At 35.3% G+C, this 5,442-nt stretch overlaps 1 protein-coding gene across 2 annotated transcripts in view; it reads left to right on the forward strand.

The window, feature by feature from the left end:
• Positions 1 to 1,181: 1,181 nt before the first annotated feature.
• Positions 1,182 to 5,442, forward strand: part of slc15a5 (solute carrier family 15 member 5) — a 48,792-nt gene continuing 44,531 nt past the window's right edge. The window contains exon 1 of one of the 2 annotated variants that reach the window (XM_073943261.1): positions 1,182 to 1,238. The gene's annotated coding sequence lies outside the window, so the exon portion shown is untranslated. The remainder of the gene's footprint in view (positions 1,239 to 5,442) is intronic. The other variant, XM_073943258.1, reaches the window with a different exon arrangement.

The raw sequence follows: 5,442 nt of genomic DNA on the forward strand, positions 1-5,442 counted from the left end.
CGTTCTACCTGATTTGTTTTTTGTTTATTGCCTGTGAAATCATCCGGGTAAAGCTGCTTTGACAATACTTTATAAAGCACTTTAAATCAAGGTGGAACAATACAATTAGCATTACCTGCAATAATAGAGTAAAACTCTAACGGAGTTTTATTTTTTTAGAACCTACTTTTTATATCATGTCAAAAAAAATTTATTTAACACCACTTGTGATGACATGAGTAACAAAAATAAACGTTTAATTTAACTGTGTGTTAAAAACAATTCTACAAGGCTTTCTGTCTAGAATATTTCATTCTGATCGCTAAATTTTAAGGTATTTTATTCACAGATATCTACGGTTTAAATGAATAACACAGGTTCATCTGGGTTCTATGATTTAGATTGCACTTTAGTGAATATATTCATATACAAATTTATGTTTGCTTGACACGCCAAGTGTTTGGCGCCTTCTTTTGTCAGTCTTTAGTGTCTAATTGTTCACTTTTTTGGCAAGTAGCTATTTAATGTCAGAATGAAGCTACACAGTTAAGAAAAAAAAAACTAACACTATTAAAAATGTCAATAAAAGTAACTTTTTTCACTCTTTTTAAGGTTAGAAGTTGTTGGAAAAATGATCAAGGTGCCATAATGCAAATTCTGAAGGGTAAATAAACTAAATAAAAACTAAAAACATGAATCACAAAATACCGAACACAGATATTTTTTACAGAGTAAGAATATAATTTTTTCCAATGTAATTTGACATACATGCAAGTGAAATGGACCTGAAATGGAAAAATAAATGTAGGGCAGTGCATGATTTCATCCTTTTGGAACCAATAGGATCATTGGAAGATGAGTGTAAATGGAGGAAGACTGGAGAATGAACAAAAGCAGAGCAGACATGGATTGTTCCATCTCTTTTGATTAAAAATAATGGTTGGTGCAATGGCAGCTATTTATGTAAACCTATCAACATTAATCACTATGATTTTTGGAAAGTCTTATTGCAAAGATTAGTTCAAAAGTTGAAAAAAAGATGTGATTTTGTACTGTTGATTATCTTCTCTTTAGAATTTATAGACAACATTATACTGCATAAAACATTATACTGCATAAATGGTTTGAGTATGGATCAGGGGTGCTCAAACTAGAGGGCCTGTATCCTACCTATTTTAGTTCCAACCCCAATTAAACACACCTGAGCCAGCTAATTAAGTTCTTTCTAGTTGTAGAAACTTTCAGGCATGTGAAAGTCAGTATCACTGCTGTCTTTATGTCTCTCACTCGCAAGGCAGTTTCTCACTCTTTACTTGCACTGCTTAGGGTGTATTAGGTGCAATGATAATAATGTTAGCTTTGAAAGTCAAAAAAACTCATGTTAGAGAAAAAAATAAATACCTGTATAGCAGCCCATGCAGGAAACTAGTTAACTCATTTTAAATGTAACCCTTGTGCACTGTTCAAATTTGCCTTTTTGTTATGAAAACATCCACTGAATTAATCTACTGTAAAAATGCATCAGATAAATATATTTTGGGGGTGTAACGGATCTCAAAAATCACGGTTCGATACGACACAGTGGTGTCACGGTTCGGTAACCCTATTAGTAAACAATAATAACTGTGCTGTGTTCTCACAGGTGGTGTCTGATATTGCACGGATGATATTGACATATAACTTATTATTTGCATACGTCATCTTAATAGCAATAATCTTTTCAAGGGCTCCACTATTATTTTCATCTCAGTGAATGTTTGCTCTTTAGCAATAGTAAACGTGGTATCAGTCGCACAATTGACTAAAATGAAGGATTAAATAACGTTAGAACATCTTGGGTTAAAATGTGTAGATTCAGTGGCAAACACAGTTACCTGAAAACTCCGTCCCACCGGCTTTACGGTGAATACTTTAGTCCTTTTCATAGCGGACTTTAACCACTGTAAGTCTTTTATCCACTCTTCGAAAAGTGTAAATGCTGGATTGACATTCCTTACATGATCACTAATCAGATGTGCCATTATTTGTAACTTTAGGTGGTTTCTAAAACTAAATCTGTCAACGTTATATTCATTCTCTCGTATCCAGTCTGTTACGTTTTCACGGCTGTAGCTCCCTGTCATTGGAACTGAGTGATTGACAGCTGATATTAACCAATCCATTCGTGTTCTGTTCTAGCACAGTGGGCCAATAAAAAGAGCTTGAAGGTGGGGCAAGCATTGCAGGCTTTGTTTACTGCAAGTTGACATGTCAACTGTTTTAAACCATTTCTGAGCGCTGCGTTTGGCGATTTTAGATGCAAAGAAGCTTAATGCTTGAATGCCTCCTAATTCCGCGCATGTGGTAGGATTTTGCTGAGAAAATTAGTCACACAACATCAATTTTATGCACTCCCAAATATATTTTGATGTTGCATAGATAAAATTACGGGCGTATCCCAGTCCCATATCCACAGCTATAAATGTACTGAAACCAAAGTGTTCCCAATCGCCAGAACCGCTGTTGGTTATAGGAGGATTACATTAACGTTACTAGCCAATTTGCGAGCAAGTGCAGCGTGTGCCTGACTGGAATAGTGTTTGGAGGTGGGCGGGGAAGGCAGCACATTGCCTGTCAGGTCATTGGGGATGCCTTGTTGAGCATTGTTGCACTGAAAACATTATATTTTGTACTTGACTTATCCTCTTTTATCTTTTTAAATATCCGTCTGAATCGTTCGGTTTGTAATGCTTACCGAACTGAAAGTCTCGTACTGAACGGTTCAATACGAATACGCGTATCGTTACACCCTTAATATTTTTCTTTTTTTTTTTGCATAAATCTGTTAATCAACCACAGTCCTCATGAAAACTACTAAATTTATTAGAAAATTACAGTATCTTAACTTTTTAATTGACAAATTTACAAATTATATCACTGATTTGGTGAAAAAGCACACAAAGTGACTTATTTTTTATATAAAAAGTTATTGTGGACTGGACTCTTTTACTTTTTAATGAAGTCTTGGAACATGTGATTGATTAGTAACAACATTGGCTTTTATTCGCCCCATTGACTTCTATTATAGCCAAATTTGATGGTGCATAAATACGCAGTCTTTGTTTTTGTTTACTCCATGTCGATCAGAGAGTTGAGATGCATAATTTGGTTTTCTCAGACACAACACTCACTGACACACATACACAATTTCATTTGCTGTTATACTACATAAAAAATATAAAAAACTAAGCTTTTTTTGCGCTGCACAGGCCTACCTGAAGGCGTAATGGTGATAACTGATGATCAGTAAAAATGACAAATTTTACCTTTTCCCAACAGCGAAAACCACCAACAATCAAAAATGCATGATTATATGATGTCATAGTTTTGTAATACAAAAATGTGAATATAATGGAAGTCAATGGGGCAAAAACAGCCACCAACAGTAAATTAGGGAGAAAAAATGAAAATGAATCAAAAACAATGCATTACAGGCAATGTTTCACTTATCCAAGACTTTGATAAAAGGTAAAAATAGTCCAGTCTACAATTATTTTTTATCTCAAAAATACTTCATTTTGTATGTGTTTTTTTAAGTGACATCATTCATGAATTTGGCAATTAAAGAGGTAAAATTCTGTAATGTTTTAAGCAATTTAGGAGTTGTGATCATGACTGAGGTTATCAGATTTATGCAAAAACAAATTATAAAAAAATTATTTGATGCGTTTTTACAGCAGTTTAATTCAATGGATGTTTTCATCTCGAACATAACAAAAGGGTAGTACATTTTCCCAGGGTGTATCATTGAGTTTTTTAAAAATCCCAAAGCATTTTCTCAAAACGTGTCAAAATAAGATTTGTCAATTTAATTAAATTCACATTTATTTCTATAGCGCTTTTACAATGTAGATTGTGTCAAAGCAGCTTCACATAAGATTATAGTGATTTGAAACAGAGTCAGTCCAGTTTTCATTTGCGAATGTACACTCTGAAAGATACAAAGGTACAAGAGCTGTCAATTGGATGGTACCTTTCTCATACCTTTATTTCTTAGAGAGTGGGCAGATTGATGCCATTTATTTTGCTTTTTTTTCTGAAAAGAGAGGTAGGGGAGGAAGTGTGTTTTCTTTTCGTCTTACCTTTTTGGAATTAGATAAATAATTTTTTTTTTTTTTTGGCCTTCTGCGCTCCTGAAGCAAAATTTGGCAAATGTGTTAAATGAACACCTGCTTTGAATGTTATTACTTGATTGAATGGGCTTTATCAGTGGTTATCGACTGACGGATATGGACCAGTAGGGGCCTTCTGCACCTACTGGTAGGCTCAAAAGGCTGTTATCATCCATCCACATGTTCAACCAGCTATACTAATAGAGAAGACTCTAGATTCAGTTCTGTTTTTACATCGCTGTGACGGTTGGGTTAAGGGTTGGGTTAAGGGTAGTCATTAATAAAATACAATTAATGGGGAATTTATTAAATAATAATTCTCGTTAACTGCCGCAGTCGTATGTGATCTATAGCTAATTAACCATGTGGATGGATAATAGCAGCCTTCTGAGCCTACCAATAGGTCCATATCTATCTGCTGATTACCACTGATACCCTCTAATCAAGTGATAACTTTTGAATCGACTGAAATGAAAACGGTTGCTATTAAAACATTAATAATTTCCTTTTAAACACCTTTTATTTGTCATCTTCTCTTATAGGTTAGGCCTTCACCTTAGAGGGGGTGAACAAAAAGAAATAATCTGTACCTATATTACAGCAAAAGAATCCATTAGGAACTCGTATTTGTGGTAAAATAGTGCCAAAGAGGCAAAAATCCTTCAATTTATTCCCATTAAGTGGCTATTTTGTGTTGCCTAGGCTAGACCGGCAGCTAACTGAACAGAAAACAGCGCTGAATATCCATCAAAAGCCTACAAAGCTATTTGAATGAGAAAACAAGGCTGTTGCTCATCCCTGAGAAAGTTTACATCTACAGCTCTTACAGATGTGACGCACTGTGAGCGTGTAAGTCCTTCAATTAAACGCACTTAGCAGCTCAAATGAGATGTTGACTCTCTTCTTATATCACAACAGAGCCACTAGGCAGGCGAGGCGGTGAACAGTGCGACCCTGACAAACAGCAAACAAAGTATTCAAAGCGCTAATTGTTTTCCTCTCATATGTAAGCTGTCTTCAATTAAAGGAAAATGTGGCGAGTGGAGTAGACCTTAAAAAGAAAAGAACCTCAAGCGGTGCTCAAGGGTTTCCTAGCAACAGGAGAACGGTGAGGTAAAGGCCAGTTGTTGCGTTCCTTTTGATTTCGCACTGGAGGAGCGAAACTGGCGAATCAGAAGAGTTTCGCAATTGAACCATATCAACAATCCAAGTTGAAGTGCTTTAGAATACCCAGTCCATTATGCACTGTACAAAAATTGGCTAAACTTTGAAAAAGCCTGGAGTTCAAATCAGAAGTTCACAAATATACTTG

Source organism: Danio rerio, chromosome 25 (genome assembly GCF_049306965.1).
Source record: "Danio rerio strain Tuebingen ecotype United States chromosome 25, GRCz12tu, whole genome shotgun sequence".
Classification (NCBI taxonomy): Eukaryota; Metazoa; Chordata; class Actinopteri; order Cypriniformes; family Danionidae; genus Danio; species Danio rerio.